At 42.3% G+C, this 22,574-nt stretch overlaps 1 long non-coding RNA gene across 1 annotated transcript in view; it reads right to left on the bottom strand.

Annotated features, from left to right (window-relative positions):
- LOC112544335 (uncharacterized) overlaps nt 1-22,456 on the bottom strand; it is a 62,615-nt gene extending 40,159 nt beyond the window's left edge. The window contains exon 1 of the long non-coding RNA XR_012902053.1: nt 22,411-22,456. This is a non-coding gene — a long non-coding RNA (uncharacterized LOC112544335). The remainder of the gene's footprint in view (nt 1-22,410) is intronic.
- Nucleotides 22,457-22,574: the final 118 nt, after the last annotated feature.

The following is a 22,574-nucleotide window of genomic DNA, read 5'->3' as shown; positions in this document are numbered from 1 at the left end:
AACAACTTCCATTAATATTTCAACCTACCAACTGGGGCAACTTCAAAGAACCGCTTCTTCAAAAGTCACCTCGCATGTTTGCACATACACAGATGCATGAAGCACTCAGGTTCTTGCACACATGCAACTATGTATTCATGAAAGCCCCAGAGCTTTGAAAAAGGTGTCGCTCCCTAGTGCTTTTCTACTGCCAACATATTCAATACATTTACTGAGTAAAACAGATTAATTATATATGGGTTGAACAGTTTTGCATTTTTGGAAAGTCCAAGAACCCACTCACTCAAAAGTAATGGATGCTTTGTGGTCTATGCTCTACATACTATCCACAGCTACTGGCAGTAGTAGATTCACACAGTTTGAACTATACACCAGAGTCAAACCACCTCAGGCTTTGATCTCATCAGTTATCAAAGCAGAGCAGTCTTGAGCTAGGACAGGAAACCTTCAGAGAAAACCCAAAATGGTCCAAACATTGGCAAATTGGTCCTCTCTCTGCCTCTCCTCGCCCTCCTACCCCCCATACACACGCATTTCCTATGCAGAAAGGTCACATCAGGACTAAGTAGAGGCAGGACAGTGACATTCCATGATGGAAAGGAAGCTTTAGCATGGGAAGCACTGGATTGCTTTTCACTGAGCCTTAGCCAACAGCACATCTCTAGGAGGGGCATCTATACTGTACAGTTATTTTGAGATAACTAGCATTATTTTGAAATAACAATGTGAGCATCTACACAGCCATTCCATTATTTTGAAATAATTTCAAAATAACGGATGGCTTATTCCAAAATCTGTAAACCTCATTCGACAAGGAATAGAATTCTGAATTAGCTATTTCGAAATAAGGCAGGCGTAGACACCCTACTGCTGCAGTTTCCAAATAGCCCCTCACCAAGGCCATTCTAAGTTACTCCTCCTCAGTGCCTCCTGGGGCTCTAAATTGAAAAAGCACATCTACATTAGGGAAGCCTGCCTTGGACTAATTTTGAGGCTTCCCTGCAGCACAGACGTGCTATTCTGAAATAAGCTATTTCGGAATAACTATTTCGGAATACCTTATTTTAATAGGTGACTAGCCTGGGTAAATTAGAATAACTCTGTGGCTGCTCTACCTTGTGCCAAGGGCTGGTTTGGCTGCCTGAGTCTTCTAGGACCAGGAATGCATAAAGGCGCCTTAAGCCACCTTAGCCTCAGGATCGTACTCTGCAATCTTTCAGGTGCTTTTAGTCTCCAATGTATTTACTCTGCTGGCAAAAAGAAATACACTTGTTTTCCATTTGAAAAACTGTTTTTTTTTCCATTAAACAATATGCTGCCTATAGATGTGTCAAATAAGAGAGATTCTTCAAGTAACAGTGCTCAAATATCCTATGTCAACTTCTCACTGTCATTCATGTGTACCTTGTGGTCTCTGAGTGGTTTCTTTCTGTCAGTATAGCATTAATCATCCTGCCAGTTCCAGAATAATGTAACTAAACTTAGTTACTAACATTTGGATTGCGAATTGTCATGTCCTATGAAAAAAATACTCAAATATCAAAATTCTTGTCAGAAATTAATGCTGCTCAAAAGCTATTGTGTGAGGAAACACTGCAGCAATTGCAGTTTCCTTATGGATAGATCTTTAATGATACTTATTCTTACTGTGGTAGTTTAATTTAAAATGGATTTTTCATTAAAAGTATGATTAATTACATAAAAGATTCAATGTGGTTCCTTCAAACAGCCAACAAGTCAATTGTGTCTCGCAAATTTTTGATACATAAATCTGTGACACAATCAACAAACTAAGGGTAGAGTTTGAAGAGATGTATAGCTAAGTTGCTTTATATCTTGAAGAAAATGCATGTTTGAGAGAATGCTTTGCTATCACTTTAAAAGTAAAATTTTCTTTTCAAATGAGTCTTTACCTTTACCACACAGATTTAAAAAAGGAAACTTTTTTGATGGAAAGGAAGGTGAGGCTTATTTTAGGTACTCAGTATACCCTCATACCGAGGCAACAGGGGTCAGAAGAAATTGGACGAAGTAATTGTTTAAAGCATCATTAAATGTTAATAAAATGTAAATGTTTTGGGGAGGTATGGGAGCCATTGGCAAGGGACCAATCCAATTCAGATTAGCTCTGTATGAATGGATCTTTTCTTTAATCATAAAATGATTGTAACTGGCAGCTCTAAATTGTTCTTTTTCACATACTACTTTCTTCATCACCCTGGGTATGTCTACACTACCCCGCTAGTTCGAACTAGCGGGGTAATGTAGGCATACCGCACTTGCAATTGAAGCCCGGGATTTGAATTTCCCAGGCTTCATTGGCATAAGCGGGGAGCCGCCATTTTTAAAACCCCGCTGGTTCGAACCCCGTGCAGCGCGGCTACACAGGGCTCGAACTAGGTAGTTTGGACTAGGGTGCCTACTCCGAACTACCGGTACACCTCGTTTCACGAGGAGTAACGGTAGTTCGGAATAGGAACCTAGTCCGAACTACCTAGTTCGAGCCCCGTGTAGCCGCGCTGCACGGGGTTCGAACCAGCGGGGATTTAAAAATGGCGGCTCCCCGCTTATGCAAATGAAGCCTGGGAAATTCAAATCCCGGGCTTCATTTGCAAGTGCGGTATGCCTACATTACCCTCCTAGTTCGAACTAAGAGGGTAGTGTAGACATACCCCCTGTTATTGGCTTCTAATTTCATTTTTGCCCCCTTTATTGTAAGAGAGTTACTGTTGAACTAGTGTGAGCATATTGTGAGTTTATTGTGCATGGCTCGCTGTTGTCAGGTACTGTTGCAGAGCAGCTCTGCTGTGTAGTACTGGAAGGAAATGTTGTGCAAATGGTTTTCAGTGATATTTGTTACCATAACCATGTTATATGGTTTTGTCAGTTTAAAATAGCTTGGGTTGTAGTTCATAGTTCTCTAGCACTGTAGAAATGGGTATAGGTTTGCCATAGGGAAAACTAGAAAATATTCTCTGTATATTTTGAGTGTGAAAGAAACACAGTATCAATGGTGAAAGAGGACTTAAGAGGCCTGTTTAGAGTACATCAGAATCACAGGCTGAATAGCCATTTCTTTACATACAGAAGGTATGGGGAGGGTAGGAGATTTGGGTATCATAAGTCTCTGAACACCAACAGATTGAAAAAAATAAAGGGAACTGATGAAATGCTGAATAAATGTCTGCATCGTATTATGATAAGTCTTCAAGAAAGTCAGTTGCTTATTAGGTTGACCATTTCCTGAGACTGAGTGCCACTGGTGCTGGCACTATAGGTATATGTGGGCTTAGGCACCAACTCCCTGGTTACACCTGGGCTAGAGCACCCATGCTCAGCACACACCAGCACAGCTGTTTGGCAGCTCTATCAAACATCTGTTCAGTAGCCACCACCAAACAGCAGTTTGGTGACTCAGGGAAGGTCTTGGGGGAGGGAAGAGCACAGCAAGTGACCAGGAACCACAGAGAAGGGATGGAGTTGGGTCAAGGAAGAGGTGGAGTGAGGGTGAGGTCTCAGAGAGGGAGCAGAATGGAGCAGGAAGAGGCGGATCAAGGGCAGGGCCTAAGGGGAAGTTGCAGCGTGGGAGCAGGGCTTTGGGATAGATCACCCCAGGGAAAACTAGAAGTCGGTGCCTCTGCACATGGGTCACACAGGTTGATTAAGCTGCAGATTGAAAACCACTGCTCTAATATATCCACTCATTCCCTCCCATGGCTCACATTTGTGCAGAAGCAAGCTCTGGCCAGCTGACAGCCTCCCCTGCACCCAGGATCTGCAACTTTTGGCACAGAGCCTGTCAAGATAAGCCTCTTGCAAACTGTGAGACAATTTGTTTATGTTTGGCATCTGCAGGCATTGTTTTCTCTCCCCCAGGCAGCTCCCAGTGTCCACATTTCTCCTAAATCCATTCCAGGAATACTCAGCTTGTTAATTAAAAACAGAATCTGGCTCCTTTCCCTGCCTAAGCAACCCAGAGATGATGACTCAAAAAAAGAATCTACTCCAAATCAAAAGATGGTTACACAATCTACATGAATTTACAAAGACTCCACCTTTTCTATATGCCATTCTCTGTAAACATTTCATGAAGATGTGTTTTAATGTATTCATTTCCTTCTACTGACTTCATCTGGACATCATTCTTCAGTCATTGTAAATCATTTAATTTGCACAATTAAGAAATTGCAAACTTTATGAAAACTACTCTGACATTTCAAGCTGTATGAATAAAAAAAATCTACAATTTTGTGTCTGTGGACAAACTATAAATCCACAAAAGTAACTCAGTAGCTACTTCATTTACCCCAATTAGCATTTCCTACATTCAAAAATAAATGTGGTCCACTTGTTAATCTTCCATCACCAGGTTGACAGGGGCTGTTCTGGAATCCCATAGAGAAAATGGATTTTGTTAAAATAATTTCATGGAAAACAGACAAAACAAGAAAAGGGTGTCTCAATTCTCTGTGTTTTGAAGTTGGAGGTTTTACTTTCTGTTGAGTTTGGGATCTGCTCTGCTATCCATGACATCAAGCTAGCTACAAACCTACACAATTGCTGCTAATTTTTATGGGAGTTCACCTATATCAATTACCTATACATCACTAAAAGGAAGGGCTTCCTAAAGTGTGTATTCTAATGAACTTGCAATGTTTGTTTTTAACATCCTGTTCCCATGAGGATATTTGTTATTTCCTTGAACAAATGCACAATAGTGTGAATTGTATGAAATATATTTGGAGGGATTCCTGATTTGACAGTAAGTTGAGGAGTAGCATGGGAGGAAGCTGAAGAAAATAAAAATTAGCCCAGATACAAGCAATTATTTCCTAAAAGACAGTTCTGGAAAAGCTTCCCATCTGAAACAATGGAAGGCTCTTTTGTGGGGGGCTCATTTGAAACTGGCTAGGCAAAGGGTAAGTGATGGATTACATTAATTTCAGAGTCTTTTTTATCACTGGTTTCTATGGTATAGTCATTCTTTTCTAATATTTGTCATGTAAATACTTAGAACAGTATGTAAGCAAAAACCAAAGCAGACTGTGAAGAGCTTCAAAAAGATTTCACCAAACTAAGTGACTGGACAACAAAATGCAAATGAAATGTAATGTTGGTAAGTGCAAAGTAATGCACATTGGAAAAATAATCCCAACTATATATACAATATGACGGGAACTAATTTAGCTACAACTACTCAAGAGATAGATCTTGGAGTCATTGTGGATAGTTCTCTGAAAACATCCACTCAGGCTACGTCTAGATTGGCCACAAATTCCGGAAAAGGGATGCAAATCAGGTAAGTCAGCATAGGTAAATCCGCGGGGGATTTAAATATCCCCCATGGATTGAAATAAACATGTCCGCCGCTTTTTTTCTGGCTTGAAAGTAGGAATAAGAGATCCTCCGGAAAAGGGCTTTATTCCGGAGGATCGCGCCAGTCTAGACACTTTTTTTCCGGCTTTTCCCCAAGCCGGAAAAAAAGCGGCGGACATGTTTATTTAAATCCGCGGGGGATATTTAAATCCCCCGCGGATTTCCCTATGCTGACTTACCTGATTTGCATCACTTTTCCGGAATTTGTGGCCAGTCTAGGTGTGCAGCAGCAGCAGTCAAAAAAGCAAAGTGTTAGGAATCATTAAAAAAGGGATAGCGAATAAGACGGAATATCTTATTACCTCTATATAAAACCACGGTACGCCCACATACAGATGTGGTCACCTCATCTCCAGAAAGATATATTGGCATTGGAAAAGGTTCAGAAAACGGCAACAAAAATGATTAGGGGGTTTGGAACAGGTCCCATTAGAAAAGAAGAGACTAAGAGGAGATATGATAGAGGTCTATAAAATCATGACTGATGTGGAAAAAGTGAATAAGGAAAAGTTATTTACTTGTTCCCAATAATATAAGAACTAGGGGTCACCAAATCAAATTAATAGGTAGCAATATTAAAGCAAACAAAAGGAAGTTTTTCTTTGCTCAGCGCATGGTCAGCCTGTGGAACTTGTTGCCAGAGGAGGTTGCAAAGACCAGGACTTTAACAGGGTTAAAAAAAAAACTGGATAATTCCTTGAGGTTAGGTCCCCCAATGGCTATTAGCCAGGATGGGTAGGAATGGTATCCCTAGCCTCTGTTAGAGGCTGCGAATGGGTGACAGGAGAGGGATTGCTTAAATATTCCCTGTTCTAGTCACTCCCTCTGGGCATCTGGCATTGGCTACTGTCGAAAGACAGGATACTGGTCTAGATGGACCTTTAGTCTGACCCAGCATGGCCATTCTTATGTCATCTATTTAATGAAGGGGTTAGGGTCAGAAACAAATTTTGAATGTTCATAAGAATGTTGTCTAGAAACATATATTGTAGAGTTCATATTTCTGTAAAACTACAGGCAGAAGACATTTGAAAACAGGGAAGGAGCTCTTTGAGACAGATGCTATCTTTTTAATAAGTGTTTAAATAGTGCACAGCATAGCTGGAGCCTTAGGCACTACTGTAATAAATTATTATTGTTAATAATAATAATAATTAATTATAATTAATTATAAATAAGCAGCTGCAGTTCAGCATGTACATTGAAGTTAAATTCCTGAGGGGGTTGGGTGAAAGGTGGTATTCTCATATATTCAGCAATATATGCCATGGCCAAAGCTGAGGATTTAGTGATCATGATTGAAGAAGACCTTTCAGACACAGCATAGTGTGCAGAGCACAACATACAAATAATTCATTAAATTGTTAGTTTACACTTTCATTCTATTGTTGATTCTCAGGCAGTGCAAGGGTAGTGAGAATAACAAAGGGGTTGTTTAGACCTGGAGTCTATGAACTGGGAATGATGGATGAGCAATGCCTCCAGTGCTTCCGACTGGATAGGAAAGCCATCTTCCAGGAGCAAGTAGCAAGAAACTAGATCAAGACAGAGCCATTCCTGGTTTATACAAAGCTCTGCAACAGACTTTCTCAAGCTAGTAAAGTTACTTAAAGTCAAGACTCTGTTAAGAGATTTTACAGTAATATACAACCAAACCAGGAACTTTTTAACAATAATATTCTTAGACCATAGATGGATAAAACTGTTTTTTAAATGTTCACTGTTCAGAAGTACTTCTGTATATTTTCTGTGCATCTTGACTGCCACCTTTTGGTCAAATTATATTATTTTAAACAAGTACATTTATTACAAAGAAGATTTTCAGCACTCTAACAGGCAACAGTCTATGCAATAAGATAAGAATACAATTTTACAGGATCAAAACTTCCACAAGATAAAATAGGAAAAGAAAAGGCAGAAAAAGGAGAGATGATAAAAAATAAACTGTTCTTGCTTTATCCTATATTCTTGATTCACAGACAGGTTCTTTGTTGTTGATTCACACACCACTCTGAGATGATGAAATTGAATATAAATTTATAAAGCTAACATGGATGTGTCACATTTGGAGCCAGAGTTTATTTGAGCTTTTCCCTTTAGATCAAAAGTCTTCTTCTGATTATTTTCTGTTGATAATTGTTTTCTGTTTTATTACTGTTTGTATTATTTGCTGTGTGTTTGTACAGTACCTAGCACAATAGGATCCTGCTTCTTGACCGGGCTCCAAGGAACTACTGCAATACAAAAATACTACACTGTAATAATTATTGTTGTTGTTGCTATTATGTTTATATTGTGGTAGTCCCAAAAAGCTGAACAAGTTGGAGTTCCATTATGCTAGGTGCTATACAAAAACAATAAGGGTATGTCTACACTACCCTCCTAATTCGAAATAGGAGGGTAATGTAGTCATACCGAATTGCAAATGAAGCCCGGGATTTGAATTTCCCGGGCTTCATTTGCATAAAGCCGGCCGGCGCCATTTTTAAATGCCGGCAGTTCGAACCCCGTGCCGCGCGGCTACACGCGGCACGGAGTAGCTAGTTCGGATTAGGCTTCCTAATCCGAACTAGCTGTACTCCTCGTGGAATGAGGAGTACAGCTAGTTCGGATTAGGAAGCCTAATCCGAACTAGCTACTCCGTGCCGCGTGTAGCCGCGCGGCACGGGGTTCGAACTGCCGGCATTTAAAAATGGCGCCGGCCGGCTTTATGCAAATGAAGCCCGGGAAATTCAAATCCCGGGCTTCATTTGCAATTGCGGTATGCCTACATTACCCTCCTATTTCGAATTAGGAGGGTAGTGTAGACATACCCTAAGGGAGTTAAAAGAGAAGGAGAAAAATTCTTCTCCTTAACCTCTGATGATAGGACAAGAAGCAATAGGCTTAAACTGCAGCGAGGGAGTTTTAGGTTGGACATTAAGAAAAACGTCCTAATTGTGAGGGTGGTTAAACACTGGAATAAATTTCCTACAGAGGTTGTAGAATCTCCATCATTGGAGATATTTAAGAGCAGGTTAGACATCTGACAGGGATGATCTATATGGTGCTTCGTCCTGCCATGAGTTCAAGGGATTAGACTTGATGACCTCTGGAGGTACCTTCCAGTTCTCGTATTCTATGATTCTATGATAACCCCTGGTCAAAGAATTTACAATATCCCAAAAAATCTAAGCTCTGTTTTAACTTTCCTGAGTCTCAGTAACTTGTAACAATCAGCCACATGCAAGACTTCACAGTAGCCAAAAAGCTGCTGTCAGCTCCCACATCTCCCTCCCATTGGTCCCAGCTCAGGCAGCACGTCAGAGACAGGGAGAGACAGGCCAGGAATATGGCTACTTCACCACCACATGCTTCCTTTCTCTCCCGCTGGTGTGTGGTTGATAAGAGTTCATCTCCACTTGGCTCAAGTTAAAGCAGCCTCCAGGCTCTTATAACCTGGCCTCTGCATGAGGCAGAGTTAAGAGCTGTATCTAGCTCCATGCAAACCCTATTGACCCACCAATGTGACCACCACCACCACCTACATGCACTGCTGCCCCCAACATCTCAATGGATAATCTGTCCCATAGGGTGTGTCTAGACTACAGGGTTTTGTCGACAAAAGTCCACTTTTGTCGACAAAACTATACCTGAGTCCACACTGCCTTTGAGTTATGTCGACATAACGTCGACAAAACTCAGCAGTTTTGTCGACGTATGTAAACCTCATTCTACGAGGAATAAAGCCTTTTGTCGACAGAAGGCATTATTGCATCTACACTGTCCTTTGCGTCCACACTGTTATGTCGACAAAGCGTCTTGCTTTGTCGACAGAACTGGATGTAGTCTAGACGCTCTATGTCGACATAAGTTTTGTCGACAGATTCTGTCGACAAAACTTATGTTGACGTAAGCCTGTAGTCTAGACATACCCATAGAGTCTACGTTGGTGTCACTTGCGTGCTGAAGTAGGAAAGCGAGTGTAAATTAAAGTATGGGGAAATTACATTAATGCCCACCTTATACATGGTATAATAAATGTCTGCTACATGCCAAGGCCATTTGGAAGCTGAAGCCTGTGCAGAATACAATTGCACACTTATTAAGCAGTATGTCTCATGGACAGCCTCTGATATCAGAGTTTTGTAATCTGCACGGTTTGCCAGTGCTTTTCGGGAAGAGTTCATTTGAACCTAGAATGCCCTGATTGATGGAGGAACGGCATTGCATGGTGAGGTAAAGAGGCAGTTCAGTGCTGCTCCTGAGAGTGGCCCTTTTACCCCTTGCTACAGCTGCAAACTGAGGTGCAGCTAAATGGCTTTTTCAGCTGCACTTGTGCCACAGTGCTGAAAATTCTGTGGTGGGCTTATTGTTTAGCACGTGCCCCTAGCCTGCCCATTCAGGCAAATGCAACATTTGGCAAGTCATGGGCTCCCCCATTTGCATATCTCTTTGAGAAGATTCAGCAGATACAACAGCCATTTGCTCTTGTTCCTGTGAATGCAAAACTCCAAGTTAGAACACTGACAGTAGCACCCAGATTGCTTGTGAGTATTTAGGGTACCACTGCTCAGAGTGTCCCTTTTGTCTGAATAAATAGAGGGCTTCAGAATTCTAGGGTATCAATCTGAAAATTTACAATAAACACATTTTCCTAGTTACATGATTGATCAGAAGTTCCCATGTTTGCCCAAAGTCTGCCATCTTTACATGTAGATCATTGTAGATAGCTCGAATCTACTACAGAATTTTTTTGCTATAGAAACAGTGTCTGAAAATAATCAGTGAATTTAAAATAAAACTGTATAACCTCAATGGTGGTATCAGTTCACTCTGGTGCTTATTTCAGCTTGCTGCCTCCTGCCTGTTGCTTCATTTTATGCCTCCATGATAGAGTCCTTAATTGCAGAGATTTTATTACTTAATTCAAAGAGTTTATTACTTCAGGAAGTAAAAAGCATTTAAAATAAGAGTGTTATACTCCTCTTTACTCTGATAGTTTATAAGGATATAAAAGTTCTCTCTGCTTTTTGGCTTTCTAGCTATGGCTTAACCCATTTCTGTAATTAAAGCAGATGTAGATTGTGATAAAACCCCTAATCCGTACACCCTCTTTTTTGCTGTCTCAATGCGTTCTGTGTCTCAGTGATATCAGTGATCAAAGCTGGGCTATCCTATGATATTCAGCTGCAGACAAGAGCTAGCCCCAAGCTGCTGCTGACCTTTTCTTGAGTGCTACACTTATGATCCATGAATCTTCCCCCATATAGGGCCAGATACAAAGTCCACAGAAGTCAGTCAAAATTCTCTTAAGGCAAATTAACACTCTTCATCATAAATAGTCAGTTGTGAGTAGAGTCAGCTTGCAGAGTGAACCTGCAAGATCAGGTACTGTTGACTCACCTATTGAAATACTCAAAATGGCAGCCTGGGTAAGGTGTGTTGAAGGCTGTATAGCCATAACTGGGGTCAAGCTAAAAAGCCAGGCTATGGAGCAATGGATATGCACTGGCATTGCATCTAACCAGAAAAAAAAGAAATAGGAAGACAGAAGAAGAAGAGATGGGAAGAGAAACTGAATAGTTGGAGTAGACAGGTTATATTATCCTGATGCTGTGCACTGGTGTGCCTGCTATTGGAGTTATATGTCCAGTTCTGCTGTCAACAAGTATGTTATTGATAAACTGGAGAAGGTTCAGTAAAGAGCTGTGAGACAGTGACCGGGTGAGCCTCCCCCACACTAGACCGGAAGGGATTAACTCGACTCTGAGGGTAAGGGAGGTCATGCTCTCTGTAGCCTACTGGGCATGCTCCAGCTGCTCCGGGATAAAAGGGCTACACAGGGCTGTTGGGGTGGACTGCCAGAGGGGAAGGAGCTCGGTTAGGGGCTCCTCATCAGCTACCGCTGCAGAAGCAGCTGCCACCACCCCAGGAGCAGCAGACCCTGCAGCAGCCACGGCCACAGCCTCAATGACAGCCCCAGCTCGGGAGGACCGCTACGAGGCCACAATTCACTGAGCCAAGCCTTGGGACTGGAACAACGCCCAGGGACGGTAAGAAGGAGCCCAGGGTGGGGGATTGACCTCTGGGAGCTCAGTGCACTTCGGGTGGAATCCCCGCTAAGCAAGAAGCATACGCTATCGCTGCCAACAGGGTCCTGGGCTGGGACCTGATGGAATGGGAGGGCCCAGCTCCTCCTACTGCCCCCCATCCCACAACAATCCAGATCCAAGGCTCATCAGGAGGCCTACCTGCGAGTCAGGCCTGCAAGGGCATCCGTACCCTGCGGGGGGAGCTGTATTTGTGACTAGGCCCCAGGGGCCTATTGACCCTAATTGATTTGGAACTAATCCCGAGAGGCAGAGCTAGCCCTGACATTAGGGGCTGTACATTGCAAGGAACAACTAGCGGTGTCCCGGGCACTAGGACACCCCATGACAGAGACATTAAAGAACACATGTTACTGTAATAGACTGAAAGAGCTCAGTCTGCTAAACAAAGAAAAGGTAATGAGGTGACTTATTGTAGTCTATAAGTATATTTATGGGAAACAAAAAATGTACAAAAAATGTATAATGGGCTCTTCAATATACAACTAAAGTTAGATTATAACACGGTCTGTGGAATTTGAAACTAGATGTATTCTGACTGGAAGTATGGTGCAATTTTTTCAACAGTGCAAGTGATATAACCACTGGAACAATTTACCAAGGGGTTATGATAGATTCTCCATCAGTGGCCATTTTTAAATCAAGATTGGATATATTTCTAATAGATATGCTCTAGTTGAAACACAATTAGTGCAAGGAAGTCCTGTGATCTGTCTTACACAGTAGATCAGACTAGATGATCACGATTGTTTTCTCATCTACTAAACCATGAATGTGCTGAATATTTTGAGTAGAAATGTAAAATACTATTTGAAATGTTAATCCGTTAAACTATATGTTTAACCAGTTAACCAGCCCACTGTGTCATACTGTGTTTGGGGGAGGGGTGTACTGAAGCAGCAGGCCCAGCTGAGTTGGAACAACCCCCGTCCACAGCACCCTGAGCAGTGTTGAGCTATGCAGGGCTCATCACATAACACTGTAGGCAGGGGGGCGGTTCCAGCCCGGCTTGGCTGGAGTGCCCCCTGTCTGCAATGCAGCAGGCCCCACCAGGCTGTAGCTACTTGCTGTGAACAGGGCCCACCACACTGTGCCACAGGCAGCGAGCTGCTCCAACCCAGCTGGGCTGGAGTGTCTCCCACCCACACATAGCAGACCCAGCTGGGCTGGACCAGCCCTCCACCCACAGTGCATTACCAGTAAGCATTCCTAGCTTTGAGATCCAAACCCAGGTGTGGGACCTGTATTGAGAGGAGCTTTTTCCTGGAAAATTTATTCAGTCTGGAGTTTTCTCTGACCTTCAATGGAAGCAAGAATTTTTGCAAACAAATTGTAACATTCTATACCTTGGGAGAGCACCCTGCCATCTTGCATATAAAGCATGCTATGTGAGGTACTGGGGGAAAGGTTATAATCTGGTGAAACTCACTGTTCTATCTGTTTATATATATCATTCGTGCATATGAAGTTATGAGATTATGTTGAATGGTTGTCAATAAAACATGCTGTAATTTAGGGAATCAGATATATTCGCTCCTCAGAGACAAAAGCAAGGAATGTGACCAATACCTAGGTAAAGTGTGAAACAACTGCCCATCCACAGCCATTGTCCAGCAAGGGAGCTACCATACAATGATTCACTTGCACAAGGCCACACATGGGGAGTTGCTCAGCCTTGCTAGGAGACTGAGCAATGCACCAGATATACCTGCACTTATGTTCACATGGACTAAGGCAGTGATGGGGAACCTTTTTTGGGTCGGGGTCCATTGACCCACAAAAAATCAGTTGGGTGCTGCACACAAGTGAGAAGCAGGGAAAAAGAAACCCTTGCTGTAATCCCTGGCTGAGAAGGATAAAAACACTCCCCACAAAACCCTCACATACTATAAACTGCAATAACCAGGGAGATGAGAAAAAATTGCTTAATCTGGTTGTTGTCTAGTCTAATAGGGTTGAGAGTTTAGACGGTGTGTTTATATTTTATTTTCTTTTGGTAATCATTCTGACTTTTTTCATGTCACTTACAATCACTTAAAAAAATCTTTTGTAATCAATACATTTGTTTTATTGATTATCTTTATCAATGAGTTTGCCTGTAGCATCTGGTAAATCTGCTCAGATTTACAGAGGGCTATTGTATCACCACTTCCAGTGGTAAACCAGTTAATAAATGTGCACTGCTCACCTTGAGAGAAAGATGATATATTCCTAAGGTACAAAGCTAGGAGCTAGAGAGATTTAGCTGGTGCCTTTCTTGCTGTCATTCATGACTGCCTCTGGGAGCATTCAGGCAATTTAGCTGGGTGTGGGGCTCCTTAAGCAGTTGTACTGAGTGATAACAGCAACTGGAGGGTTTGTTGCTTGTAACTAGTAAAGTGTTGTGAGATACAACCCAGGCTGGAGATTTAAGGGGGTACAGCAATCCCATGATCCCAAGCTGCAACCAGGGGATCCCTTCACACCCATGAACCATTAACATAATTCCTAAGTGAGACGGACAGACAAAGAGGGCCAATGGCACAATGAACAAAATGTATAGCTTCTCTGGTTTATTCTGTGACAGAGTAAAACAAAAGGGGGAAGTGTCTCTGGAACACTTCCTGGTGGATTGAATATGGCTGCCTAGACTCCTGGAGCTGGATTCCCAGCTGAGTGAATGAGTACAGATGGGATCAGAACATAAGAACGGCCATACTGGGTCAGACCAAAGGTCCATCTAGCCCAGTAACCTGTCTGCCGACAGTAGCCAACACCAGGTGCCTCAGAGAGGGACCGAAGGCAATGATCAAGTGATGTGTCTCCTGCCATCTGTCTCCAGCCTCTGACAAACAGAGGCCAGGGACACCATTTCTATTCCCTGGCTAATAGCCTTTTATGGACCTAACCTCCATGAAATTATCTAGCTTCTCTTTAAACTCTGTTATAGTCCTAGCCTTTACAGCCTCCTCTGGCAAGGAGTTCCACAGGCTGACTACACACTGTGTGAAGAAGAACTTTCTTTTATTAGTTTTAAACCTGCTACCCATTAATTTTATTTGATGTCCTCTAGTTCTTCAGGAAACTAAATTAAGAGCAGAAGTAGGGAGGGACTTTTTTTCCAAATAGGACCACATACCTATCAAGCCTTAATCTAAAAATATATACATACTCTTCTAATCCTCCTTGTGAGTAATAAGTCTTAGAGGTAGCCATTTTAATCTGTATCAATAAAAACTGAAGAGTTCTGTGGCACCTTAAACTAACAGATTTATTTGGGCATAAGCTTTCGTGGGTCAAAACCACTTTGTCTATGCATCTGACAAAGTGGTTTTGATGTACAAAAGCTTATGCCCACATAAATCATTAAGGTGCCACAGGACAACTCCTTGTAAGTATTGTTCTGTAACTGAGAATGGTCAAAGGAACCTTCAAGGTGAGAGGAGATGGAATGCATGATTGCACAGGGGAGGAGATGTGTTTGCCAGAGAACCTCCCTCTTAAAATGTCATATGCACAATGAAATCTTGAGCACCGCTGTAAAAAATGAAGGATACACAAAATATTTAGATCCAGCGTATGGACTGGACTTCCTTCTAGGGTTGAAAATGGAAAGTGGTTCTATTAAAGATTGAAAGAGAAGTGAAGGAGGGTATTATACAATGCAATAAGAGCAGGTGTAAACAGGCAAATTTGAACTTGGGACCTCTGAAGCAAAGTATAGGAGCCTCTACCCTCTGAGCTAAAAGCCAGCTGGCTCCCACCCATGTTGTAGAGGTCTCTTGGTCTTAACTGTTGCTGTGGTCTAGATACCACTTGCATTGCTCAGTAACCACACACGGGGTGCATCTACACTGGCAAGATTTTGCGCAAAAACTTGCCAGCTGTCTATAATGGCCGCTTGAATTTGCGCAAGAGCATGGACGTTCTAATGTAAAAATTCAGTGCTTCTTGCACAAATACTTTGACGTTCCCACTCAGGGATAAGCTCTATTGCGCAAGAATACTTGTGCAAGAGGGTCAGTGTAGACAGGCACCTTCATTTTTTGTGCAAGAAAGCCCGATGGCTAAAATGGCCATCGGCGCTTTCCTGCACAAAAGCACGTCTATACTGGGCACGGATGCTTTTGCACAAAAGCACTTTTTACACAAAAGCATCCATGCCAATCTAGATACTCTTTTGCGGAAATACTTTTAACGGAAAAGTTTTTCCATTAAAAGTATTTCCGCAAAAGAGTATTTCCGCAAAATCATGCCAGTCTAGACGCAGCCTAGGTGTGTGGGTTACACAGGCTTTTAATTAATTTTTTTGGACAGGCCAAATTTAAAGGACATCAAAACATATGTGGAATGTATTATACATTTAGTATAATTTTCTGCCATCTTAGGGTATGTCTACACTAGGGGATCGGGTCAAACTAAGACACACAACTTTAGCTACGTTAATTGTGAGCTGACATCCAAGACACACAACTTTAGCTATGTTAATTGTGAGCTGACGTCCAAGTATCTTAACTCGACTTTTGGTACTGTCCACACTGCAGCAAGTCGAAGGGAGAACACTCTTCCTTTGACTTCCCTTGCTCCTTGTGGAAGCAGCACTACCAGCATTGACCGGAATGCCCCTCTTAGTTTCAATTAGCTATCTTCACTAGACCTGCTCATTTGAACCCTGGAAGATCGACAGCAGCAGCTTTGATCCTCTCCGTTGTGTAGACTATCCTGAGTGAAGAATCTAGCATTCAGCTCCTGGGGCTAGATTTTGCTCTCACTTACGACTGGTTGAACCAGGAGTAAATCCAGCAAAATCAATAGCATTCGACTGGTGTGAAATAGGTATTATCAAGACTGAATCCAGCCTCTAGTCAGCACTGAACAATCTATCATCACTACAATTCACTTTTCTAAATTATTATATGTAAGCCAAGCACTTCTAGTGTTTCAAGGCAGTCTAATCTATTCTACACTGCAGGCTCTAATCTGTACCCAAAAGGCATTGTAGCTTCACTTATTATTTCTGCTTACACATGTACCCACATTTGAGTGGAGGAGAGGAATTCTTATATAAGAAAACGTTGTTGTTGTTTTTCTCTCCTGTGATGTCAGTTGCATCTTAATTTTTCCTCATCATAACTGTATGCCTATTTAAAACTACTGCAATAAGTAATTCTTATGAAAACCATTGCCACTTACAAATTTGTCTATATAAACTTGAATTTGAAACAACTGTACTGCCTGAAGAATTTGTCCCCTTGCCATTTTTCCACGCTCTAGTGATCTGACACACTTCACCTCCCTTCCTTTCAAAGGCATTGTATAAAAGATGGCCTGTTGGTCTTTCAAAAGCTGAGACAATCATTAGTGCAACCAGCAAAAGGGAGCATTTATTTCTCTGTCCCAAAAATGCCAGCGTACAACAGGTCTCAGCTTCCTTCAGCCACTAACTCTCTCCTCATCCCATTGAATCTCCTTTATTTCTAAAAGTCGTTTTGTCCTTCTCTATTTTCAGGCAAATCAGAGCTGTCATGCACAATGATGCATAATGCACAATGATGTTTACACAATCACTGTCATTCCAAATATACACTATGGGCTAGAGCCACAAAGGGATTTAGGAATAGGGTTACCAACCCTTCAGGATTGTCCTAAAATGCCCAAGAATTAAATATTAATCTTTAATTAAAAATTGGCATGCATTGACACCTCCAGAAATATGTCCAACCAAAATTAACAACCCTATTTAGGCATCTATCTGCCACTTCAGGCACTTAGTATAAAATTTAGATCTTGAAACCATCCTATATAGCTGACTCCTAGCCCTGTTGATAACTACGTTTCTGCCCACAAAAGTCCCTAAGGAGCCTAAAATCTGCCACTGAGCATGTGCACATCTGTCTACGTCCTGACATCAGCAATGCACACAGCTAGACAGACGACTGCCCGAGTACAATCCCATTGAAGACCACCCATTGAAGGCTGTCACTGCTGTCACTACACTTCTGCTTTTAGTTTGCTACCTCAGTCAAAGCTAGTGCACATATTCTGCTCGGGCTGGAAATTACACCTTGAGCTCCACAGTAGACATACTCAGAATGAGCCTTCCCTATCCATATGCCTTTTCATGTTGGTGAATAGAACTGGGGGCTAAAAGACCATCATTTATGGGCTAACTGAATCCCTGCTGATGTTGCTAATTTCTGTGCTCTTCATGCCTGGATTACTCACTAATCTACAAAGAAGGCAAGATGGAGATTGTACATATTCGTTTCTGGCAGAGCGGGGAAGAGAAGCCATCTGTCTCATATGACAAAACCAAGTTTCACTAGTCATAACACCTTTCAGGATGAATATGCCACATGTATGTGCTTGGGGTGCTTTCACTATAGTTATTCTATATCTATTAGATCACATTCACCTGTCACAGCTACGGACAGAATCCAGGATCCTGCTAGCAGGTATCCCACGGTTAGTTACACAACTCTTTTGAAACTTCTGGTAAAATGTATGTTCACGTAATGGTAACTCCCTATTAGCTACTATTTTAGCTCTGCATGTCCTTGGTTCAAACACTGATAAAGGACCACTGGGAAAAAATACAGCATAATCATGTAATTACAGACTGTACTATACTTCAGATGCACAAGGAGGATCTTTTAAGGTTGCACAGGCAATTTCAATTCTGTCATTTCCTAACCTCTGAAGACTGGTCTGTGCAACCTTATCATTCTTTTACTATTTGATTTTTGAGTATTTTTGCATGTACAATGCAAACATTTGTCTTGTCTTGATTACAATAATGCAATATACTTGGTCAGGAAGCCACCAGCTCTTAGGAAAACCCCACTACTACAGCATGCAGTATCTCCTCCGGAATATGGGATCCTGCAGATACACCAACCCTGACCTCCATTCTCTACACTGGCTGTCCACAGACCACTGAGAGAAATTCAAAACCTCAGTTGTTATCTTTAAGGCACTTCAAAGGTTTGGGCCCAGGATATCTAGATTATCTGTTGCTCCAGAATGTAGGCCTTGGTCAATAATTCTTCTCCTGAGGCTCAGAGGAATTTCCTACAATAAAAGGAAAACTCATTTGCAGGAGTAAGAGCTTTCTTGGGTACTAGTCTAAGACTGAAACAAATTCCTGAAGGAACTAAGGGCTATCACAAACTTTGTCACTTTCTATTTCAAGAGCGAGGTGCATTTCTTCAACCTTGTCTTCTCTAATATAAAGACCTAACAACATATATGGGGAAAGAACAGCCACAACCCTAGCATCACTCTGTCATGTGTAATTTTCCCTCTGGGGAAAAGGAGGGGAACAACATGTGACAGATGTTAGTCACCTCATTTAATGTTCAGATATTTAATGTGGTGAGGAGCACATTATACAAACTTAGGTAGACTAGAATGGCCTTTCTAAATTAGCACCCACTGGGAAACTGGATACTTCAGCTCAGTTGAGGAGCTTGTCACCTCTAAACCAGTGTGAATACAAATGAAGCTCCACTAGCAACTGGAAGATTTTTTTTCTATCTAATATTTGTGTGATGGTCTCTATACAAGATGTTTGGTGGGTGTCAGGCCCAGCTCCCATATCACAAACTCGCTATCATACTCTTTGGCAGACTCAGGAAAGAGACAAAGAACTGCATGATACATGAAGAGTGAATGACCCCTCGTACCCTGAAATACATTTGCCACCTCTCAGATTAGGGGTTGTAGATACCCCAGTTCTAAAATATAATGAAAATAGCAAAACATTTCTAAAAAGTACCATTTACCAGAGAACTCCAGTCAGGTAAGCTAGAAGACATACAGCTACAATCAAATCAATCCTTCCATCCTTTGTTTATCAGAAATTTGAGACATCTTGGACTACATGGTCTAATCTAGGTTTGCAAGCCATGGAGCCCTTGGGTAGTGGTTTTCCATTGTTTCACCTTTCACTAAACAAAGGGATGCTTAATTGTTCCCTTGTTCAGCCTGAATGGAAGTTTGCTGTCATAGCCAACTGCTTCAATGGGTGGTGTGATTGCCCAGCCTAACCATATTAGTCATGGGATAAGTAATTTACTAAATGTAGCCCAGATAGCATTAAAGTAGTTCATTGAGAATTTCTAATGAGAGTTTTGCTCTTGACAGCTACGGGAGCATGACCGACTTTGATATTTATATAAAGCCTGAGCCAGTTCTCTCTCTACACAACAATTACTCCTAGGTGTAGCCTATTACAGCAGTCATGTGCCTCCTTTATGTTCCTACCACTAGATGTCACCCTGGTAGTATTCCTCATGAATTTTTAAAGCGTGACAATCAGCACGAAAGGAGAAGTGAATTACAGCATAGAGTCAGCAGCAATCTCTTATCTGCTGCCAGGCCCCACTGCTCAGCGCAGACATCCTTTTGCTCTGTATATTGACTCCGAATCAAAGGTGTGAACAGGAGTCAAGCACTTCGAGTTAAACAACCAAATGAGGCACATTAGCACACCTCCTCTAAAGCTGGGTTGCAGCAGCCTGAGGTGCTGGGAATTTACGTGCAATGAAAGGCACGTTGTGTCTGTGTCAGTATCTAGTAACTATCCACATGCAGACAAACCCACAGAACTAGGCAGGGCACAGACCAGAGCTAGGATTCTGAATGCGTCAGGCGGGGGGAAGATTTTAGTATTGCCACAGATAAAGCAGGTCAGGGCAGAGGTATTGATAGCAAGGGTGATGTGAATAGAGACAAGGCTACAGAAGGGTCATTTGTCAGCAGGGAGAAGACGGGTTTGGTTTGGCTGGCAGCAGGGTTAGGGAGGGAGGTCTGAAATGAGCACGCCATGGAGAAAGGCACATCGCTGTTGGCAGTGGAAGGAGGGTGTGGCAGGCAACGGGGCAGGAGTAGTTCATTGGCTGGAGGTCTGAGGCGGGAGGAGGCTGGCAGGGTTTAGATTTATTTTTATTTGTTTTTGTAGTAAAGGGTATGCCTATGTTTGTGCTCTATGGTAGGGCGAGGATATCTGGCAAGGGAGCGGGTCAAAGTGCAGAAGGGTTGGAGAGGGCAGAATTGGAGGACCCTGACAGGACATTAGGCAAAGGAGGACAGGGAAGGAAGGATACACTGTGACTGTTTTTCAGGACTCAGGTTTTCAGGGAGAGTTAGGCACTGCTAAAGCCCTTCTCTGTTTAGGCAGGGAAATGACCCAGACTGGGGCTCTAGCTATGGTGACCATATTTTCTGAACCAAAAATAGGGACACCTTGCCCCCGCCCCTGAAACCACTAGCTATGCCCCTAGCCCTGACTTAATATTAACTGGTTAACAGATCAGCCCCTGTTTCTGGGGAATGCCTATGTTACCTAAATAATACCTAATAAATTGCCAAATTAGACCACTTCCCAACCTGCTTACAAAGCACCTGATCCAATTTAATTTTAAGTTAGAATTGGGCCCAAAGCAATCTGTTGATATTACCCAAGAAGATACAAGTAATATTTAGTCATCCTTCAAAAATATAAGGGACCAATCAGTCAAAGTCCCATTGCCTGGTAGAGGCAAACTTTGAAGAAATTTGGAGAAACTTTGAATTTACTTCTGACAGCAACGCTTTCTCTCACTGGATGTAGGGTCTTCAGCACAGGTTTCACTTTGTGTCAGAATAACTTAGAAATGTGTTGTCATAGCTAACTTCATTCAAGTCTAGGCACCATGCAGGCCACAGAACAAATTCCTTTGAAGCTGGAAGTCAAAACATCTCACCTTTCCACAGAGCTTGCAAAGGGATTGTTCACCATGATACAACCCTAGGCTACGTCTACACTGGCATGATTTTTTGGAAATGCTTTTAACGGAAAAGTTTTCCGTTAAAAGCATTTTCAGAAAAGAGCGTCTAGATTGGCAGGACGCTTTTCTGCAAAAGCACTTTCTGCGGAAAAGAATCCGTGGCCAATCTAGACGCGCTTTTCCACAAAAAAGCCCCAATAGCCATTTTCGCGATCGGGGCTTTTTTGCAGAAAAGGAATCTCTGCTGTCTACACTGGCCCTTTTGCACAAAAGTCTTTCGGAAAAAGACTTTTGCCCGAACGGGAGCAGCATAGTATTTCCGCAAAAGCACTGACAATCTTACATGAGATCGTCAGTGCTTTTGTGGAAATTCAAGAGGCCAGTGTAGACAGCTGGCAAGTTTTTCCGCAAAAGCAGATGATTTTGCGGAAAAACTTGCCAGTCTAGACACAGCCCTAGTGTTTTCACATGGCATCTTAACATATTGTTTAAATCATCAACTTCTTGGATGAGAAACTCACAAAAAGTCTGTCTGTCATCCACACTGGAGTGACACAGTGATTTCACCATCATGGTAACAGACCAGATCTCTCTGTGTGCTCTTCTGGAGCAACATGGAGCCTGAGGAGGTCTCGGGAGGGCGGGGGCGGGGGGGGGAAGGGGGAGGAGAGAGAAGAGGCCAGGTGTACCTCTATTTCAGTTATCAACCTTGTTGAGTCAAGGGGTCCACAAGCCAATGTAAACCTTTCCATGGAACACCAGTTGGTAATGGAAACTCACTGTTAATTACATCATTACACCTGAGCCATTTTTCTAGTGCTGCAGCTAAGGAGAATGGTTTAATTTAAATTATTAAACAGATTAACCATTTTAACTTTCTCATGTTAGTTTATCAAACTTCATTTTAAATAAAATAAAATATTAATTTATGTCCAACACAAAAGGTTTCAATGTTTTATTTATTTATGGCAGGAGTGAGGAACATTATTTGGGTCAGGGGCCACTGATCCACAGAAAAATTAGTTGGGCACTTCATAAGTAACAAGCAAAATAACTCTTCCCAAGCCCCCAAACCTCACCAAGGTGGCCCCCAACTGAGACCCTCATCCTGCCATTCCACCCCAACTTTTCTTGTTGCTTTTATGGAGTCCCCTTAAGTTATGGGGTGGGGACAGAAATGAGAGGTTCAGTACCTGTGACAGGGCTGTCAGAGAATGGGATCAGCATGAGGCGCACGATCTGGAAGGGAGGTGGGAGACAGAAAAAGTAAATGCTACAAAGTCTGGGTGGCAGATAGGATGCAGAAGCAGGCTGGGAGTAGGGTGTCTGGCTAGAGGGAGGGAGCAGGAGCAAGAGC

Source organism: Pelodiscus sinensis, chromosome 2, assembly GCF_049634645.1.
Source record: "Pelodiscus sinensis isolate JC-2024 chromosome 2, ASM4963464v1, whole genome shotgun sequence".
NCBI lineage: Eukaryota > Metazoa > Chordata > Testudines > Trionychidae > Pelodiscus > Pelodiscus sinensis.
Note: the sequence above shows the minus strand (reverse complement) of the source record. Positions and strands in the feature narration are given on the sequence as shown.